The 22316-nt window shown below is 40.0% G+C and overlaps 1 pseudogene; it reads right to left on the bottom strand.

Annotated features, from left to right (window-relative positions):
* Positions 1–15116: 15116 nt before the first annotated feature.
* Positions 15117–16935, bottom strand: LOC141134706 (zinc finger BED domain-containing protein 5-like; annotated as a pseudogene).
* Between the last annotated feature and the right edge of the window lie 5381 nt (positions 16936–22316).

Here is a 22316-nt window from a genome sequence, read left to right as displayed (position 1 = left end):
AACACAAACATGTAAACGTGAACAAACCAACAAGCAACAACATTGTGACAAAGTGCAAGGGTGGTGGTAGGACTAATTACCCAGTCAAGCTGAGCTGAATAACAGAGTTGGTACATTCGTTATTCTGAAAAATTGGATTATAAATGAAAAAATGAAAAATCATGGCAAAATCAGGAATAGTTTTAAAAAAGAAAACAAATTGCTAAAAAACTTGTATAGACATGTTACCATCATTTCGGGTACACTTACCACTTTAATGGATTGGTCAGCACCTTGCCTGGCGTCTCTGTATCAGAGAGGATCCAATAAAATGCCTCTGAAATTTCATGTGTTTATAAGGAGTGTCAAATGACTAACTCCCACCAGGTGCAGGTGTGTGGTTGCCTCCCACCCCATCCCCCCGCCCCCCACCACAACGGGGGGAAGACGAGCAACACAGCTGTGCGCTGAGCGTGACCCCCCCGGCGTTCCGGAGAGGATGACTCCCCCGGGCGTCCCCTTTGCTTCCGCCGCAACTGCGCAGGCGCCGCTACGTCACGCGCACGCGCACTAAGGCGCGCGCGCGTGAACACGGCGTCCGGAAGGGATCCGGGATGCCGCTGGCAGGGCGAGAAGTGCCCAGTGAAGGTGCAGCCACCTAGTGGGCACATTTAGGAGACGCGGGGCCCCAGCATCTCCTCTCTCACCCTGCCAGGAAGACACATAGGTGCACCCCCGCCCCCAAAGGGGAGGGACAGGCACTGAAGGAGAGGTGGAAGTAAACACAGCACCATACAATCATACATATGATGCTGTGCAGAAGATTTCTAATAGAGAAATATTATTAACAATCCTCATCACTTGTTCACAGGGTACTGCATGCATGATCCATGCAGAGCGGGTTGACTACATGCTAACCATACCATATACATTGTTCATTACATATCATTGTTTGTTTAAACAGGGTTATACACTTATAATGGCATCGTCCTCTTGCAAATACATAATTACATAATGTGTATACCAAAAAGGATAGAAATTACATAATATTACATGTTGTTACGTATAAAGAACTCAGAACAGTATTTTAGGCTAGATTTTCCTCAGAGAAAGAGCGTTTTAAAGTGTGTGGTCCATTATCGTTAAATTCCATAACCTACACAGCAATATGCACATCATGCATTTAAGAATAATGGAGAGAACAAAGGTGACATAGAAGATTATACATGGGGAAAACCAGGCAGTGTACATAAGACTGGGAACACTAGATGGATGAAGTAATAGTGGACAACTCCACTTGGATCAGCATGGAAGGGAACAGGGGAACACAGAAAGGGAGAGAAATAGGGGAAAAGAAATAGGGGAAGAAAAAGGGGAGAGGAACTGCTGGGAAAGGGAAAAAGAGGAGGAAAGGGGGGGAAAAAAGGGAAAAAAAAAAAAAAGGGGGGGGGGAGGGGGGAAAAAGGGGGGGGGGAAAGGAGGGGAAAAGGAAGGGGGAGGGGGGGGAGGGTAGGGGAAAAGGAAAGAAAGAAGAGAAGGGGAGGGAGGGGAAAAGGAAGAAAATGAAGAAAATGGGAAGGAACAAGAAGGAAGGAAGGAAAGGAGGAAGGGAAGGGGAATGGTAAAATTGATGAATCTAAGCTTATTTGCACAGATTGTTTCGGCAATATGTAATAGGGGTATATTTTCGGTGCGTTATTGTGTCTTCCCAGATGAAAACCCCTGCAAGAAAGGGGCATATGAAATTGATTCATTTAAACCTGGTGGAGAGGTGGCCTGCAACTGGAATATCCATCTCTGCTCTTTCTGCAGCAGAGACTTATTCCAGTCGCCGCCTCTGATGGGAATCTTTATTTTGTAAAGAGCCACAAAGGTAACTCTGGGTACATTGTAGTTGTGTGTACTAATTATATGCCTCCCAATAGGGAGGTATGGGTTCCCCACCTCCATGCTATAAATATGTTGGGAGATGCGTTTCCAGAATTCCTGCCTGGTTTTCCCCACGTAGTATGCACCACATTCACATTCCATCAAATATACTATTCCGCGAGTGCGGCAATTCACAAACTGTGTGGGTGTAAAGGTGTCGCCATTAGGCAGCATAAAGATTTTGTCTTGTTTAATGAGTGAACAATATGAGCAATGTCCGCAGGGGAAAGAACCCACTGCAGGACAGTGCTTCAATCTCATATTTGCGTTGGTATATTCACTCCGAACAAGCTTGTCACGTAGTGACATAGCTCTTTTGTACGTTATGGAGGGTTTTTCATGAATGAATCCACGCAGTTTCGGGTCATCCGTAAGGATGTTCCAATGACGCTCTATAATCTTTTTAATGACCTGGTATTGTCGAGAATAACGCATAATGATTCGAATAGGGTTACATTCAGAGCCTTGGGAGGGTTTAGATTTAAAAAGTAGCTGAGATCTAGAGTGTCCTAAGGCTTGATTGTAAGCTTTTTTAAGGCAAGATCTACTATAACCCCTTGCTAGGAGTCGATTTTGGAGCCCCTCTGCTTCTTTTTTGAACAAAGCGTCATTTGAACAGTTTCGTCGAAGGCGCAAATACTGTCCATAGGGGATCGAGTTCTTCAGTGGGATCAGGTGAAAACTCTCAGAATGAAGAACCGTATTCCCAGCGGTCGTTTTTCGAAACAGGGTGCTAGAAAGGTGTCCATCCCCGGTGACTGAAATGGAGACATCCAGGAAGGTGACGCTGTGGGAATTATGGGTCATTGTAAACCTCAGGTTACGATCGTTTACATTAATTTTATGAAAAAATTCAAGTAGCTTGGTCTCAGGTCCCTCCCAGACGACGAAGACGTCATCGATATACCTCAGCCATTTAGTTATATGGCTGGTGTACTCGACAAGGTCCTCGTCGTCCAGGAGGGACTTCTCCCACTCCCCCAGGTACAGGTTGGCGTAAGAGGGGGCACAACAGGTCCCCATAGCCACACCCTGTACCTGGAGGTAGTGGGAGTTGTCGAAACAAGAATGGTTATAGTGCAATATGTAATGTAGCCCATTCAAGATGAATCTAGCTAATGCTGGATCGTATTGGGAATGCTGTTGCAGGGCCCTTTGTACAGCATCCAAACCCTTGGAGTGGGGAATGCTGCTGTACAGCGCCTCAACATCGATGGTTGCCAAAATCGCATTTTTGGGTATCTTCAGATCATGAATGAGTTGTAGAAATTGTATTGTGTCCTTGACAAACGAGGGCAGGGACAGAACAAGAGGTTGCAAGTGTGCATCTCTAACCCGGCTTAGATTTTCCGAGATGGCTCCATTGCCTGAGACAATGGGGCGACCTGTGGGTTTGGTTGGATTTTTATGTATCTTGGGTAGACTGTAAAATGTGGCTACCCTGGGGTGTGAAGTTCTGACAAATTCATAGATGTCTTTGGTAATTTCCCCTCTATAGAATGCACGGTCGATCATATTATAAAAAGTGATATTGTATTGATTGATGTTAAGGACTGAGATTACTTTATACCATTCTTTGTTCTTTAATATGTCAAGACACATTGAAACGTAGTCGTCATTATTCATGACGACTACGTTGCCCCCTTTGTCCGAGGGTTTTATCACAATATCAGGGTTTTTTATGAGACGTTGGAGGGCCAAATTTTCTTCATTAGAAAGGTTGGCCGGTTTGGATTGAGTCTGCGATAATTTGCATATATCGCGAATTGTTTGCCTTAAAAATATTGCTACATTGGGGTTAATACTGGATGAAGGAAATGTAGTAGAAGCCTTTTTGAACATCGTTAGGGGATTTGGGGTCGATTTGTCAGCCTCCTGCAGTAAGGCGTCCAAATCGATTTGATCTATTAAATCCACTGTATTGTTTTCTTGATAAAGAAGAGTTAGGTCACGTAAGGCCCTACATTCCTTCATACTAAGGGGAGACCCATCCACAGCGTCACCTTCCGAGTCATCCTTTGCATGCAGGTATTTGAGTAATAACCTGCGTGCAAAGAGTTGTAAATCAGTAACTGTTTCGAAAACGTCAAATTGTTGTTCAGGACAAAAAGTTAGTCCACGAGATAAAAGTTGCACTTCGCTGGGTGAGAGATTAGTGGAAGATAGATTAACCACACTTAGGTGGCTTGTTGTATTCGCACCACAAAGGGGTCCAAACCTTTGCTTGTTTTGTTGATTTGTGGGGACGCAGGTCCCCGAGATGGGTTTAAAGCTTTTTGTGAAGCTACTTTGTTAGAACCAACGGAGGGGGTGGAATGTCTTGAAGATTCCTGTGTGGATAGAATATTACTATTTGATTCCAGAGAAGTTGCCCTGCCCGCTTCCGCAGCACAGTCTGCAGTCTGGTTGTACCCCTTTTTTATCTATCGGAGCGGGCCAATCCAGAATAGCAGACACCTTTTGGGGGTCCATCCTGATACCCTCCACTGAGATGACTAGGCCCAAGAACTGAATACATTGACGTTCAAACTCGCATTTCTCGAGTTTTGCATAGAGGCCGTGTTGCCTAAGCCGGGTTAGGACATTGCAGACATGTCTACGGTGATCGGTTAGTGAAGAGGAGAAGATCAAGATGTCGTCAAGGTATACTATTACATACAGATCCAGGTAATCACGGAAAATATCGTTGACGAAATGTTGGAAGGTTGCGGGAGCGTTGCATAATCCAAATGGCATGACAAGGTACTCGAAGTGTCCGAATCGAGTACGGAAGGCAGTCTTCCATTCGTCCCCTTTTCTGATACGGATCAAGTTATAAGCTCCGTGGAGATCTAGTTTCGTGAATATGACTGCGGTTCCTAATCTTTGAAAAAGTTCAGGTACTAAAGGCAAGGGATAACGATTCTTAATGGTGATCTTATTCAACTCCCGGTAATCGATGCAGGGACGTAACGAGTGGTCCTTCTTCTCGACAAAGAAGATGCCGGCACCGGCTGGGGAGGTAGAAGGACGAATGAACCCTTTTTCCAAGTTTTCATCTATGTAAGTCTTTAATGTGTCTAACTCCTGCTCAGTTAACGGGAAGATTCTCCCAAATGGAACTTCAGTACCAGGTAACAGTTCTATAGGACAGTCATACGGCCTATGAGGGGGCAAGGTTTCTGCTCCTTTTTTACTAAATACATCCAGGAAGTCCAGATAAGCTTCAGGGACGGACTGACGTAGTTCAGCATCTGAGTCCAAGCACAGGAGTTGGGAGGTCATGTCAGAAGATTGCTGTAAACAATGCTGTTGGCAATACTCAGAGAGAAATTTGACTTCTCCTGTGGCCCAGTTGATACTGGGATTGTGGGCCTGCAGCCAGGGCATCCCTAGGATAATAGGGAAGAGAGGAGAAGATATGGCATTCAGACGCAGAAGCTCCTGATGGTGGGTACCCATGGTGGCCAGCAAGGGGACGGTCTCTTGAGTGACCGGGCCTGAACTAAGGATGGATCCATCTGCTAGATGGACAGCAAGCCCCTGAGCCTTAGGTTGAAGCGGAATACGATGGTTGGCAGCAAAGGTCAAATCGATAAAACAGCTGCATGCGCCGGAATCAATAATTACTGACACTGGAATACTCCCTCCTGGAAGCTGCAGAGTGAAGGAAAGAGCGAGATGAGAACCAAGTTTAGGTAACACAGATGCACACATTGAAGAGGCAGAATGACACTTACGCATCTTGTTGGGGCAGGCTCTCACGTAGTGCCCGGATTCACCGCAGTATAGGCACAGGTTGTGGGTTCGTCTGCGCATCTTTTCCTCTGGAGTAAGCGTAGGCCGGAGCAGCCCGAGTTGCATGGGTTCAGGGGGTTCTGGAGTCGAGACAGATGAAGCCGGAGGAAACTAAAAAGACAAACAAAGGCGCCTCTAAGTGCAGAAGAAAAATAAGTTTAATGCCCCAACTGGGTTCAAAAAGCACTTACAAGATGGAAGGTCTAATCAGGCACTTCATAAGTAAGGCTGCATTGGAAGGGGTCACGGTGGGAGGAAGCATTCAGAGCGGATGGATGTTGTAACTGGCAGCAGCAGAGTGGAACACAGGGAGCCGCTGTGAAGCCGGCGTCGTCAGCATGGAGAGACGGCGTACCCGGAAGTGATGTCATCCACTAGAGCGGCTTCTTAACCAGCCTGGACCGCAAACAAACAGCCGAAGGGAGGATGTGATGTCATCAATAAGGGACACGTTTCGGAACCGTCAATCGTTCCTTTTTCAACCTATGGCTATAATGATGACTATGCATGATATATATACACACACACTAGCAGTGGGTTGGCCGGGGGCGGGGGCAACAATCAGAGTTTGATTCATGACAATGACTTCATATAAAAACGTCTAAATACATTTAAATACATAGAAACACATGTAGCAGCATTCTAAAAAGGAGGCAATGAAAAAATATATATAAAAGATATATAAAAAAAAAAAAAAAAAAAGAAGGAAAAATAAAAATTAAGACAATGGAGAGTTAAAAAGGCAGAATATATAATGTGTTATATAATATCTAAATAATTAGGATGTCTGATATAGACGGACCAACAACCATACATGCACAACAGCATGATATAAATGAATAGGAGCAAGCAAGCGTATGTATATAACAGTATAAAATTTTAAATATTAAAATTGGGACATGTGTGTCACCAATACTATCAAATTATTGTAATATTAAACTACCATGAATGAAAAACTATTGTAATAAAAGAAGGGGGCCTGGATTAGTATCTACAAAAAAGAATATGTTATCATAGTATGGCACTAACTTCAAAATCCTCGTTTAACCCTCCAGGGGCTAAAACATTTAATAGAAAAATCCAGTACATTTCCCTGTGACATAATCGTCGGTAGCGTTCAGCTGGGGGAAGATCTTTTGGCATTGCCTCGATGACCCATACTCTGAGGCCATTAGTGGACTTATCGTGGGCGTGGAGATAGTGTCTAGGGACACTATGGTTGTCTAATCCACCTTCAATGAACCGGCGATGTTCGCCAAAGCGTTTACGTAGTGGCCGAATAGTCCGTCCTACATAAAATAAACCGCAGGGACATGTGAGACAATATATAACATGGTCGGATGAGCATGTATGAAAACCCTTTATTGGGTATGTTTTGCCTTTAACATGAAAGTCTTTCTGGCCATGTACCACAAAACTACAATATATATACAATACATATGGAATAACAATCCGTTTTTTTCCCACATTGTTTTTTATGGCCGGTATATAGATGACGTGATTATTATATGGGATGGCAATGCATCAGTCTTTTCTGACTTTGTCAGATACTGTAACACTAACAACATGGGCCTTACTTTTACCTCTGTCATCGATCAAAATAAACTAGCTTTTTTGGACCTCGAACTTTTTTGGATAGGTAAGGAGATACATGCTAGAAATTACATCAAGCCAACAGCTGGGAATTCTTTTCTCCACTACAATAGCTGTCACCACCCCCTATGGCTAAACAATGTACCTAAAAGTCAGTTCTGTAGGCTAAAAAAGAATTGCACCCTAAAGAATGACTATGATATTGAAGGTAAAATTTTGAAAGAAAAATTTCTCGAAAAGGGTTTTCCTGTTGATCTTGTAGATGCAGCTTATCAACAATATAAGAGCACACCGTCCATTGAGAACTCTCGTCCACGCCCCCAGAAGAGTAATTTACGTTTCATCACTCAATTCCATACTCAACACAAGCAAATGGAAAATATTGTAAAAAGACACTGGCCTTTGCTATTACAAGATGAACACCTTCTGTCCACTCTGCCTAATAGACCTCAATTTGCCTATAGAAAGGCACCTAACATCAAAAGTAAGGTAGCGACCAGTAAACTCAAGGCCACACCTTTGCCTCCTGGCCACCATATGCCCACGTTCCTAGCCATCTCTGGGATGCACCAGTGCCGTAAGCCTCTCTGCAAGACCTGTAGTTTTGTGGTACATGGCCAGAAAGACTTTCATGTTAAAGGCAAAACATACCCAATAAAGGGTTTTCATACATGCTCATCCGACCATGTTATATATTGTCTCACATGTCCCTGCGGTTTATTTTATGTAGGACGGACTATTTGGCCACTACGTAAACGCTTTGGCGAACATCGCCGGTTCATTGAAGGTGGATTAGGCAACCATAGTGTCCCTAGACACTATCTCCACGCCCACGATAAGTCCACTAATGGCCTCAGAGTATGGGTCATCGAGGCAATGCCAAAAGATCTTCCCCCAGCTGAACGCTACCGACGATTATGTCACAGGGAAATGTACTGGATTTTTCTATTAAATGTTTTAGCCCCTGGAGGGTTAAACAAGGATTTTGAAGTTAGTGCCATACTATGATAACATATTCTTTTTTGTAGATACTAATCCAGGCCCCCTTCTTTTATTACAATAGTTTTTCATTCGTGGTAGTTTAATATTACAATAATTTGATAGTATTGGTGACACACATGTCCCAATTTTAATATTTAAAATTTTATACTGTTATATACATACGCTTGCTTGCTCCTATTCGTTTATATCATGCTGTTGTGCATGTATGGTTGTTGGTCCGTCTATATCAGACATCCTAATTATTTAGATATTATATAACACATTATATATTCTGCCTTTTTAACTCTCCATTGTCTTAATTTTTATTTTTCCTTCTTTTTTTTTTTTTTTTTTTTTTTTATATATCTTTTATATATATTTTTTCATTGCCTCCTTTTTAGAATGCTGCTACATGTGTTTCTATGTATTTAAATGTATTTAGACGTTTTTATATGAAGTCATTGTCATGAATCAAACTCTGATTGTTGCCCCCGCCCCCGGCCAACACACTGCTAGTGTGTGTGTGTATATATATCATGCATAGTCATCATTATAGCCATAGGTTGAAAAAGGAACGATTGACGGTTCCGAAACGCGTCCCTTATTGATGACATCACATCCTCCCTTCGGCTGTTTGTTTGCGGTCCAGGCTGGTTAAGGAGCCGCTCTAGTGGATGACATCACTTCCGGGTACGCCGTCTCTCCATGCTGACGACGCCGGCTTCACAGCGGCTCCCTGTGTTCCACTCTGCTGCTGCCAGTTACAACATCCATCCGCTCTGAATGCTTCCTCCCACCGTGACCCCTTCCAATGCAGCCTTACTTATGAAGTGCCTGATTACACCTTCCATCTTGTAAGTGCTTTTTGAACCCAGTTGGGGCATTAAACTTGTTTTTCTTCTGCACTTAGAGGCGCCTTTGTTTGTCTTTTTATGTTCCTATAGACCCTGCTTCAGTCTTTTAAAGTTGCAGCCCTTTGTGCTGAAGATTATCATCCTACTACTTTCATCACTTCTACCAGCACCCTCATTTTCATTTTGGACTGTCTTATACACAGAGACATTATTTAGACTACGCTAGCCCTGTGCGCCCTATACATACATTGTTTGATTTCCATAGCCAGAGGAAACTGACTGACCGGACTGGGAACCTTGGGTAACATCCAGGTGGGACGAAGGTGGCTGGTAGACCTTTCTGACCGACGCTCTCTTAGGCGACGGTCAATCTGGATGGAGAGATCGATGAGGTCTTTCAGAGACTGAGGTACCCCCACTCGAGCCAACTCGTCCTTGAGTGGGTCAGATAGCCCCATTCTGAACTGATGACGCAGGGCAGCGTCGTTCCAGTCTGTATCGGCGCTTCAACGTCTGAAGTCGACTGCATAATCTTTGGCCGCTCTGCGACCCTGTTGCAGAGAGTGCAGTGCAGCTTCAGCAGTCGCTGTCAGTTGGGGATCTTCATATAATTGGGACATTGTTATATTCTTAATATCTAAATTTTAATTGGCTTTATTAATAAGAATATGCATTTTCCATATTTGTTTGAATGATAGGACTTTGAGCTAGTGATATCCAGATGACCATTCATTGACTGAAAATGCAGGTCAAGACCCTGTCAGAATTTGATGGATTTTGTAAATAATATATGTTTTGGTTGAAAATCTTCCTATGTAATCGATACTCTGTTTGATTTATGCGTTTATGTTTTAAATGGTCTGATGTTTAGTCTGACACATATATCTGGTTTCATGTTTAAGAGGGTTGGTTAAAGTAAAACAGATGTTAAAGAGGCTTGTATATCTACTCTAGCCCCCACTTTTAGAAAAGGGAGTGTATGGGAGGGATTTGTGTTTGGGCGCGAATTTGAAAGACTGAGTTCATATAGACACAAGGAATCCAGTCTTCTGGCGCAATCTTGACACACACATCCTGCTTCCAAGACACATCTCTTTACACACATCTCTCTCTCTCCAAGACAAACAGCTCTCTCTGTGCAAACATCTCCTGCTCCAAGCTACATACATACACCTATTCAAGCCAGGACACAAGAGGTTAATCGGCCATCTTTAAAACACCAAGACAAGGGAAGCACATGTCTAATGACTCTAAGAACTTTTTCAGATCTTTGAAACAAATGAACTATATTTGAACATTTTTTGCATATATGAAACAACACTAATTCTGAATATGAATGTACTATTTTTGTAAGTATTTTCCAAGTTTATGTGTGTACAATAAAACACATGGTTTTGATTTAAGCTGACTCAAGCAGAAATAATTCCAAAATTCGTCTCACGAGAATCATCATTACTGAAGGCTTTTTATACAATATATTAAGCCATTTATTTCATTGGCGGACGCCAGCCAGTTTCAATCGTCAGAAGTTTTTGCCACTTTTCCGTTGTTCAGAGGGGAAAGTGAGGAACAGAAAAAACTTTGCAATTATTGAAAGAACCTAGAATCGCATGTTTTTGATGTTTGATTGCGTGAAGACCGGAGTATTTTGGATCAGAAGTCTTGACAGACGGTTTAATTAGAGTCCAGCGGAAAACGGAAAAGTTTTATATTCGGTGAGTACCAAAATATGGAATTTATAAATGTTATAGCTGAAGGAAGTAAGTTAGAATTTGAAGGTTTAGCCAGCTATATTTCAGACACTAAGTTATGGCAGTCAATGTATAATCAATGCCTACAGGCAAATAAAGAAATTGAGAAGAATAGATTTTCATTAGCTAAATCTAAGAGAAAATTAAACAATGTGATGAAATTAGTTACAGTTTTCAATGCAATGGTTTTTGATATGCCAGGAAAACAAAGGCAAAGTGTAACAGAAATTGCACAAACACAGGAGAATTTACATATTGAACAATTAATGATTGAAAAAGATGCATTAGAACATAAAATGAATGCATTATTGGAATCAGTTAAAGAAAAAGAAAGTTGTATTGCTTTTTTAACTCAGAAAGAAATTGAACAAGAGAATGTTATAAGTTTGCTTAAAACGCAATTATTGCAAGCTCAGTCTTCTGCACATGCTCAGTGTTTAGCTTATGAACACGTGACAAAGTCAGAGGCGAGGGATAATGATGCTGATTCTGGATTTGACTCAGTGGGGTCATTTGAGGAGGTTAATATTTCCTCAGACAATGAAAGTGTGAAGTCTGTTGATTTGAATAATAGTAATATTCAACAGAAATGTAAATTTTCATCGCCATATACTCAAAGAAAGGTATATGCAAAAAAAACAATTCTTAAATGTTTAGTTTGCAAAAGAGAGGGTCACATAGCTAGGTTTTGTGTGATGGCTAATAATAACGATATACAAAAGAGGTTGTATTATCCGAAAACGATGCCAAGACGCTATGAAGTGTATTCTGTGCGATGGTGTAGTAATTTGAGGTATAGAGGCCATAATAATCAAACTAATTTTCCTTTTAAGACCCAAATGCAAAGATTGCAAATTGCAAACAGTCCATTAAGACAGGAAAGGTATCACTATGTATCATATAACACTGTGAAAAACAATGTTAGCAGTCCTTAAATGAACTGCATGGATGGTAAGGATTTTCTGGTTATTGATTCTTTGTTATGGATAATAAGGTTATGATTTGAGGTTCAGAGATTTGGTTTTTATTTGATATATTTTTAGTATTTTCAAGGATAATCCTTTGGATTATTAATTTTTTATAAATTTTTCCCAGTTATGATTATTATGATTTTAATTTTTCATTTTTTGTTCAGATGGAACATTGAGAGGTTTAGTTCATCTGATAAGGGGGTAATTAACAGCTTTGTACTCAATTAGCAAAGGATGCAGATTTGTTTGGAGAATTAGTGATTTTAACCTGAATATGGTCAAAATTATGTTGTGGAAAAAACAAATATAAGATTTTCCTTCGTTTTCAGAGGTTTAAAAGTTAAATCAATCTTTTCTTCCTCATCGGTTGTTATTAGATCTATATTTTTGTTAATGATAACTGGATCTAATATCATGACTTAGATGGATTTTCTATATTTTAATGTACCACAACACCTACAGGTGGAATTCACTAAATTTAACTATGACAGTTTAGATCACATTGGTAAGCAAAAATTGCTTGAAATTCTTAAAGAGAAATTCTATTGGGACAAATGGGAAAAGACAGTAGACAGAGTAATTAAATATTGTCTAATCTGTGTACAAAGATATTTTAATTATTGACAGGATATGGATTAATTGTGTTTTTCTAGTTTGAGGTATACTAGCAAACCTCAGTAGTGGCAGAGGATTCCATTTTATAGGTAAAATCATGCAGGTAATGTGTAAAATCTTGGGAATAGGACAGAGATTTCATGTATCATATCATTCACAGTTTGCAGGTACAGTTTGTTCAGTTACGGAGTATTCTTCATTTGATTTAATGACAGGAAGAATTATTCTGTCACTTGTGTTTCACAATGAACGTTTGGTTGGCAATATACAGCAAGGATTGTTAGTGTAATGCTTGTGATTTGAGAAGGGATATTAGGATGTTATTTAAAGCTATTGAATGTCATTCAGAAAATGATATTTCTTTTTGGTATTTTGTGCTCCTTATGCATCACAGTGTTTTGGTTATAGATGATACAGGACAATTTGAACAGAATGGTGTTACATGCAGTTACATGTATGAAAAATGGTCCCTCCACACATTTTTATGTTTGAATTAAAAGATCATAATTTCTTTATTTTACAATATTCCTTGTTTAGGAAATTATTAAGAGACAATTTGTATATATACTGATATGTAGTATTTGTTTTAGAAGTTTAAAGAAACTTGTATTGTATAAGTTAAATGGTTACTCACAGAGCACACAGCCCGACCCTTAGGAATTTGAGAGTGATGTGACACCATCCTTTTTAAAAAAGGAGGGGGGGACTACTCATTGAGAGTCTGCATCTGTGGGACTACAAGACAAAAAAGAACCTTTCTGAATAAGAAAGGAGGGGGTTTGTTTTTTTAGGAGTAGAATGCCTGTAACAGAGTTTTTTGGCAGACATGCACTCCAGCTAATGTTGCAATAGACACTCACTCCAGTATACACAAGACACATATACAGCATGAAAACTGTTGTTACATTCACACACACACATATCTGATTCTTGTAACATTTTGTTATTTTATTATTAAAACCAAAATTATCTTTTATTCAAAATAAACAGTTTATCAAGATTGATGATCAAGAATGGAAAGATTTATTTAAATCAAAAATTAGATGTTGTTAGCACAAGTTTATACAGAAAGAAAAATGGTGATTAAAGAGTTGCCATGTGTAAGGTCACACCCAGAGATGGTGAGATACATGTCACAGGCAGAATTAAAGGTTCAGGAGAAGTGGACCATGGCAAAGTAATTGGGAAGGTCCATTTGACATTTTGGATGTTCAAGGGACAATGGTAATAGTTCAAGGATTTCTCAATTTAGTGAAAAAGCATGTATAAATAAAAATGTGGATATAACAAATGTAATATTCTAAGATAAATGATGCTGCTTTTATTTTTCCTAGGAATGAATTATATTTCATTAACGTGGAGGAATCATGGATTCCAAAAAAGAAGAAAGATGACAGTTCAACAAAGAAAGTGTTAAAGAGAGAAGATTTATCATCATCACAGGATTCATCTTTTCCCTAGTGACAATTTTATCTGTGGTAAAATATATCACAAACTGTTCCAGCTATGCAGAGGTTAACAGGATTGAAGAATTACACAACAAAGTCATTACATTATTCAGAGACAAAAGAGATCTAGACACTGATATCAATATAGATGATAAAAGTGATAAAGACATTGATATCAATATAGAGGACAAGAGTGATAAAGATATTGATCTTAATACAAATAACAGAATATAATTCTAGATACGTTGATATTATTACAGCTGAAGAATTGTATGGATATGTATTTGTAGGACAGGGATATGATTGCTGTATGGAATTATATTTCATTCGTAGAAATAATTTTGAGGTAAATGTTAAAATAGAATCCAAAACAAATTTTGTTAAAATGATGGGATCTTATAGGTTAAACAACAGAACCCGGAACTTTTGAATGTAATATATTGGGAAGGAGTTTTTGGTCAGTATTTGTAAAAGGTAATCTTTGAACATTTTTGAAGATAATGATAGTTTGCATTTGATATGTAAAACAAAAATATATGTACCTCAAGATTCATTGGTAACTTGGAAAAGGAACGATGAATTTTTGGGAAGTTTTCTTCACAGTTCTACTATGATAATTCATAAAGGAATTTATGGTAGTGTGAATTGGATCAATAATACATTTGTTTATCAACAAATGAGAGTATCTTTGAATGATACTGGTATATATGAATGTTGCATATCAATAGTAAATTATCCAATGAAATGTGCGAAGGCAAGTGTTGTTGTAAGGCAGTGGTTCTCAACCTTTCTAGTGCCGTGACCCCTTGATAAAATTTCCCAAGTTGTGGGGACCCCTAACAGTAAAATTATTTTCGTTGGTCCTTCATTGCTGTAATTTTGCGACTGTTATGAATCAAAATATAAATATCTGACATGCAGGATGTATTTTCATTCTTACAAATTTAACATTTTAAAGCGTAGTGATTAACCACAAAAACAATCTGTAATATATAGTGCGCAATATTTATAATTAACATATAAGTTACAAATGAATAAAATGTTTACGACCTTTGTTTATTTATTTTTTATTCATTGTGTATTGAAGTGTATTCACTGTATTGTATAATCATGTGAAAACAAAGCGTAACAACGGTAACAGTCTTAATTAGACAGTCTTAATAAAATAACAGTAAACGAAATTGCTACAAAATTTTTGCGAAACCATGCATCAAAAAACTAAAGCGTCAGTGCGAACGCTGAGGTTGCTTCTTTCTCACCAGATCAGAAATTCTCGGGGAGGTCTTTGCAAGAGCACAACGAAGATCATCTTCTGCAACAAGTCTACTTCTGTATTTAGACTTGATAACCAACAAGCTTGAAAAGCCTGTTTCACAAAGATATGTAGTTGGAAATGGAAGAAGAAGGCGCAACACAATCTCAGACAGAGCAGGATATGACTGCAAACATTTGATCCAGAATTTATTAAGGGACATGGAAGAGAAATCATTTTTTGCTGCATCGCTGGTAATGGGATCAATGAACTCCTCTTGTGCATTCTCAGGAACATCTTCAACTTTGACTGTGAATGGACTTCTAGCAAGTGCAAACGGGGTGTCAGGAAAATTTGGAAAGTACGATGAAATTTCGTCCGCAAGCATTTGCAAGTGTTCTTTGACAGAACTTATTGTTTTAATCCTTTTGTCAAGTTCAATGTCATTTTCCTCAAAGAAAGCAGATAAGTTGGGCAACATGTAAATTCTATTTTCATCCAATTTTTGTTGCCAAAGGTGAAGTTTCATTTGGAATGATCGGATCTTTTCAGACAAATCGAGGCATGTTGCATTTGGTCCTTGAAGAGATAAATTTAACTCGTTCAAGATTGCAAAGATGTCAACCAAGTAAGCTATTTTCTGCAGTTCATTTTCATTACTGAAAAGTGCTTCAAACTGCGGTTTTGCTTTCTGATTAAAAAATGTTTTTAGTTCATTACGAAGATCAAAACACGTTTTAAAACTTTTCCTCTTGACAACCATCTCACTTCAGTGTGAAATAACAGAACATTAGCAGAAGCTTCCAATTCATTACAAAGTTTTGAAAAGAGTCGACTGTTTAAAGCACTCGCTTTTACAAAATTGACAGCACTTATGACGCTTTTCATTACTTCTTGTAACTCTTGTGGCAATGTCTTGGTTGCTAACATTTGTCGATGAATCATACAGTGAGTTCCAATGGCTTTTGGCGATTCATTCAATACCAAACGTTGAAATCCAGACCGACATCCTAGCATAGCTGGAGCACCATCTGTGCAAACACCACAAACCTTTTCCCAAGAGATTTTGTGTTTTTCCAGAAATGAACCAATTGTGTCAAATACATCACGTGCAGTAGTTGTTGTTTCAAGAGGTTTGCAAAATAGAAATTCATCTTTAAAGTTGCCATCATGAATATACCTCACGTAAACCAGTAAATGAGAACAGTTTGCAACATCTGTAGATTCATCAAGCTGGATGCTAAATATTCCAAGTGGAGCAGATTTCATTTCCTGGATTACCTGATCAATAATATCAGCAGACATGTCATCTATTCTCCTGCTGACAGTGTCGTTAGATAAGGAAATTGCACTTAATTTCGTAACAAATTCGGCTCCAATCATAACTCGAACAATGTCTTTGACTGCTGGCAACAGCAAATCCTCGGCAATGGTGTGAGGTTTCTTAGCTCTGGCGATTCTGAGAGCCACTAAATATGAAGCTTCAATGGCTGCTAGGTTTTGCTTGTGGTACTTGCCACCAGTATCAAGTCTGCTTTTCTTGACGCCATCAGCTTTGTTTTTAAAATACTGGATATCCTTACCAGCAAAGCTCGGATGCTTGGTATCAAAATGACGTTTCAGTTTGTTGGGCTTCATAGATTCGGCTGATAGAACTTTATTACAAATAATGCATTGCGGTTTCTCAATTCCTGCTGCAATTATTGAAGTAAAACCATACTTGAAAAAATCGTCACTGTAGCTTCTCTTCTTAAGGTTCTTCTCTCTATGATCCATTATCATGGGCTCACTGATAAAAATATTATAAGAATAGCTTCAATAACACAGACTATTAACACTTAAGACTCCCCCCATCCCAAGATCTCATCCATGTCTTTTGCCTTACACATCTACAGACAGAATTACAAAAGATAAATTCCCTTTCAAAAATCCATGTGCTCAGCCACATAGCTCGGTAAAAAAAATTACGTCATAGCGGACCACACCAAGTTCTCAGACAGTGTGAGTCTGATCAACAAGCTGTTTATATGCAAATCATAAAATATTACTTACCTAAGACTACCCTGCCTACAGGGTGACACCGCCGCTGTGTGATTTCACTGCAGAACATGGATCGTTGTCACTCTCCTCCAGGAACAGGAAAAATAATAGCTGCACTGGCAGGGCAACAGGTGATAAAACTGCTACAGGGGATTCAGGGATACCAAACATTGCAGTGTGATGTTAGTGACAGAGCACATCATAGATGGCAGTGTCATCTTCCCTAGAGTTCCACCTGAAGGCATCGGGAGCAAGCTTGAGGACAGCAGGAGACACTGCCTGGGAGTCTCCATGGAGGAAGCAGACATGTGGTCTGGGGAGTTCAGTCAGAGGACTGAAGAGCATGCCTGATGGGACTGGGAGCAGTCTGGGATGGATGGAAGGTCAGTCAGGAGGACCGTGGAGTGGGCAGGAGAAAGGGGCAGCTGCAGCCAGGAGGGCTGGCAGTGCCTGAAGAGGTAGTACTGGGCTGCCAGGCAGACGGCAGGCTGAAGGGCACAGTGGCGGCGTTTGATGGCACAGTGGCGGCATTTGATGGCACAGTGGTGACAATTGACGAGCACAGTGGCTGCATTTGATGGCACAGTGGCGGCGTTTGCTGGCACAGTGGCGACAATTGATGGGCACAGTGGCGACAATTGATGGGCACAGTGGCTGCACAGTGGCGACGTTTGCTGGCACAGTGGCGACAATTGATGGGCACAGTGGCTGTGTTTGCTGGCACAATGGCGACAATTGATGAGCACAGTGGCTGCATTTGATGGCACAGTGGCGGCGTTTGCTGGCACAGTGGCGACAATTGATGGGCACAGTGGCGACAATTGATGGGCACAGTGGCTGCACAGTGGCGACGTTTGCTGGCACAGTGGTGACAATTGATGGGCACAGTGGCTGCGTTTGATGGCACAGTGGCGACATTTGATGGGCACAGTGGCTGCACAGTGGTGACGTTTGCTGGCACAGTGGCGACAATTGATGGGCACAGTGGCTGTGTTTGGCACAGTGGCAACAATTAAAGGGCACAGTGGCTGCGTTTGATGGCATAGTGGCGGCGTTTGCTGGCACAGTGGCGACAATTGATGGGCACAGTGGCTGCATTTGATGGCACAGTTGCAGCGTTTTAATGGGGGGGGGGGGGTTCTGATTTTTTCAGTTTGTTTGCGCCCCCACCACTTATTTATATATAAACGTCCCGGTTGGTTCCTCAAAAGTGGTTATTCCGTGCCAGTGCTAGATACACAAAGTGTATAGCACCCAAACATGTATCTAGCACTGGCACGGAATAAACACTTTTGAGGAACCAACTGGGACATTTATATATATATACGTTTATATATATATAAATGTTAAGTAACATAATGAAAAAAATGTTATCTTGTCAGCTTCTCCTGTGTGTCTGACTTACCAGATGTCACAGTGACACAGGTGTTCTTTTTCAGGAGTTTCGTTGCCTCCCTCTTGGTACACTCATCCAGCAAGCGGACTTCGGTGGGTGTAACAAGATGTCCGCTTGCCGACTTCTAAGTCAGCATTACTGTGGACGAGAGTACCAAGATGGCGGCGACGGAACGTCACTTCCGTGCAGTCTCTCCTCTGCAGGAAGTGACATCTCGCTGGCCGAGACGGACGGACTCCGGCTGTAACTTCGGGTCTGTCTCAGCCAGCATCTCAGGCAGCATCTCGGCCAGCATTCGCGACCCCCTGGAGAATCGGCAATCGACCCCCCAGGGGGTCGCGACCCCCAGGTTGAGAACCGCTGTTGTAAGGTCTCCTAGGAAAACTCCATGTGTTGGTAAGAAAAGTGTCTCAGCAAATCCATTTCAGATTAACCATTTCCAATCCAGAACTCTTTTGAGAGAGGGAAAGTTTGTCATTATATTGAGGAACTTTAATGTTTCAGAATGGAAAATTTCTACAAGGTTTCCACAATGTCAAGGACACTTGGTTAATATGGAATTGGGTATTGAAAGATGGTTTGGAATTAATAATAGAAATCATAACAGAAATAAGCGTGGTATTGTTGAAGGTATTTTAGGAGGGATTGGCACAATTGGGAGTATAACAAATAGTATGGACATTAATACTTTAAAGTCTGATCTTGAGACAGCTGGTTTAGTGGGTAGTAACGGGATTAAAATACAGAGAAATTTAAATGAAATTTTAGAAAATATGGTTATTAAAACAGCTAATATAATGGGTCCATCTATTTTACATCTTCAAAATATTACTCTTGATTTAATGTTAAGTGAACAACATTCTCATATTGCCAGAGCATGTTTAGAGATCCAGACTGAATATTCCACTAATTTTAAAATTATTGCACAAGCATTTCAGAGTGGAATAACCCCTCTTGGCATTTTACAGAATTTACCCAGAGAATATGTATATGCTATAAATCATACAGATTTATGGGTAAAAAAGGGGGTAGGATGTAAACAGGATGTTTGTTATAGTTCTTCTATGATTCCAATAGCAGGACAAGAACAAATTTTGGTTCCAATCACTGTCTTGGGATTACCCGTCAGAAATACACAATTATTGTATTATAAATTACAGTATACAGATTTTGCATTTAACAGTGAAAATTCTGAATTAGAACAATTAGATTTGTCATCATGTTTACAATTTCAGTCTAAAGTTATTTGTTTACCTAATCAAGATAAAAGTATTTTTCATTCTTGTTATCATAATCATACATTGTGTTCAGCAAGAATAGAAAAAGTTGAAACAATTTCTGAATTAATTACTCGTGTAGATAAAAAGAAGGTTTGTTTTCAGATTATGTCAGATACAGAAAGGGTTAAAACTTTTTTCTCTTCTTGTACAAATACAGAAAACCTAAATCAAGGCTTGTATTGTATAGAAGGAGACATTGTAGCAATAAGTATTAATGGGTTTAGAACAAATTTAACAAATATGCTTATGAAAAATATAAGTGCTCTTCCCACACAATATAATATATCTCAGATAGATGAATTTCCTTGGGAAGAATGGGCAAATGTAATTCATAAGGATAAAGGTTTATTGATAGCTTTGGCTAAGGAACTTCAGAATGCAGAAATATTGTTTAAACATGAACAAGGTAATTTGCAAGAGATATCTCATCAATGGTCAGAATTTTCAGGAAGTAATTGGTGGAAAAAAATTTAGTAATAGTGTATCAATTTGGGGAAAAACTTCAATAACCTCAGCAGCAGGAAATATTATATCACATCCTATAGTTATTCTTTTTATTATTATTATGTTATTCATTATATTCCAGTTATGTTTGATGTTTAGAATGAAAAAATTATATTATCGAATTAGAAATGAAATCAAGAAAGGAGATGATTTATTGCAAAATAAGCTTAAGAGAAAGATGGGTTTTGGTATTGCAAACTCGGTTGGTGATGGAAATACATTTGGAGTTATTGGATCAAAGTCTGAATGAATGGGACATGGATGCTATGAATGAATTTAAACCTTGGAAAATATGATTGTTATTCATATTTCAGAGGGGAATGTTATATTCTTAATATCTAAATTTTAATTGGCTTTATTAATAAGAATATGCATTTTCCATATTTGTTTGAATGATAGGACTTTGAGCTAGTGATATCCAGATGACCATTCATTGACTGAAAATGCAGGTCAAGACCCTGTCAGAATTTGATGGATTTTGTAAATAATATATGTTTTGGTTGAAAATCTTCCTATGTAATCGATACTCTGTTTGATTTATGCGTTTATGTTTTAAATGGTCTGATGTTTAGTCTGACACATATATCTGGTTTCATGTTTAAGAGGGTTGGTTAAAGTGAAACAGATGTTAAAGAGGCTTGTATATCTACTCTAGCCCCCACTTTTAGAAAAGGGAGTGTATGGGAGGGATTTGTGTTTGGGCACGAATTTGAAAGACTGAGTTCATATAGACACAAGGAATCCAGTCTTCTGGCGCAATCTTGACACACACATCCTGCTTCCAAGACACATCTCTTTACACACATCTCTCTCTCTCCAAGACAAACAGCTCTCTCTGTGCAAACATCTCCTGCTCCAAGCTACATACATACACCTATTCAAGCCAGGACACAAGAGGTTAATCGGCCATCTTTAAAACACCAAGACAAAGGAAGCACATGTCTAATGACTCTAAGAACTTTTTCAGATCTTTGAAACAAATGAACTATATTTGAACATTTTTTGCATATATGAAACAACACTAATTCTGAATATGAATGTACTATTTTTGTAAGTATTTTCCAAGTTTATGTGTGTACAATAAAACACACGGTTTTGATTTAAGCTGACTCAAGCAGAAATAATTCCAAAATTCGTCTCACGAGAATCATCATTACTGAAGGCTTTTTATACAATATATTAAGCCATTTATTTCAGACATGGCCCTGAAGAAATCATCTAGGCTATCTAGGGAGATAGTTTTTTGCTCCAGAAGGCGGTGAGCCCAGGTTTGTGGCTCACCTGTCAGCAGGGAAATAACAAAGCCTACTTTGGTCGCTTCCAGTGAAAACGTGCGGGGTTGCAGAGCAAAGTAGAGTTCGCAGGAATTGCGGAAGGCACGATACTTGCTGCATTCACCGGCAAATTTCTCGGGAGTGGGTACTTTGGGCTCTGGAGGAAGCATTACTATGGAGGGTGCAGATTGGAATCCAGCAGAAGACACCCCCTGGGGGTTGGAAGAGGAAGATAAGGCCTGGACTTGTTCCTCCAATCTTGAGTAACCTTCCTGAAGGCTTTTTACGGCCTGGGTAAGTCCTGCCAGGTGTCTACATAGTTCATCCATGGGGGAGGCCCCCTGCCCAGACTCAGTCATGGCTGCCTGATACTGTCAGACTTTTACTTACCAGACTGATGAGTCCGCTTGGGCAGAGGGTAGACTCTCTTACTTATCCGACTCACGGCCCCTGGTAGAGCAGACAGGAGGCACGAGAGTGCGGAATGGTATGAGAGCCTGCTGAAGAGATCCAGGTACAGGATGAGAGATGATCTTCAGACAACAGGTCAGTAGTCCGTAACACTGGTAACAGGTGCTGAGCAGGAGCAAGACAGGCAGATCGGGACACAAGCAGGGTTCGGCAACAGACTGGCAGCAAGGTACAATAGGAGAAGGCAGAAGCGGAGTCAAA

Source organism: Aquarana catesbeiana, linkage group LG03 (assembly GCF_042186555.1).
Source record: "Aquarana catesbeiana isolate 2022-GZ linkage group LG03, ASM4218655v1, whole genome shotgun sequence".
Classification (NCBI taxonomy): Eukaryota; Metazoa; Chordata; class Amphibia; order Anura; family Ranidae; genus Aquarana; species Aquarana catesbeiana.
The sequence above is the reverse complement of the archived record's forward strand: the minus strand, read 5'-3'. Positions and strand labels throughout refer to the sequence as shown.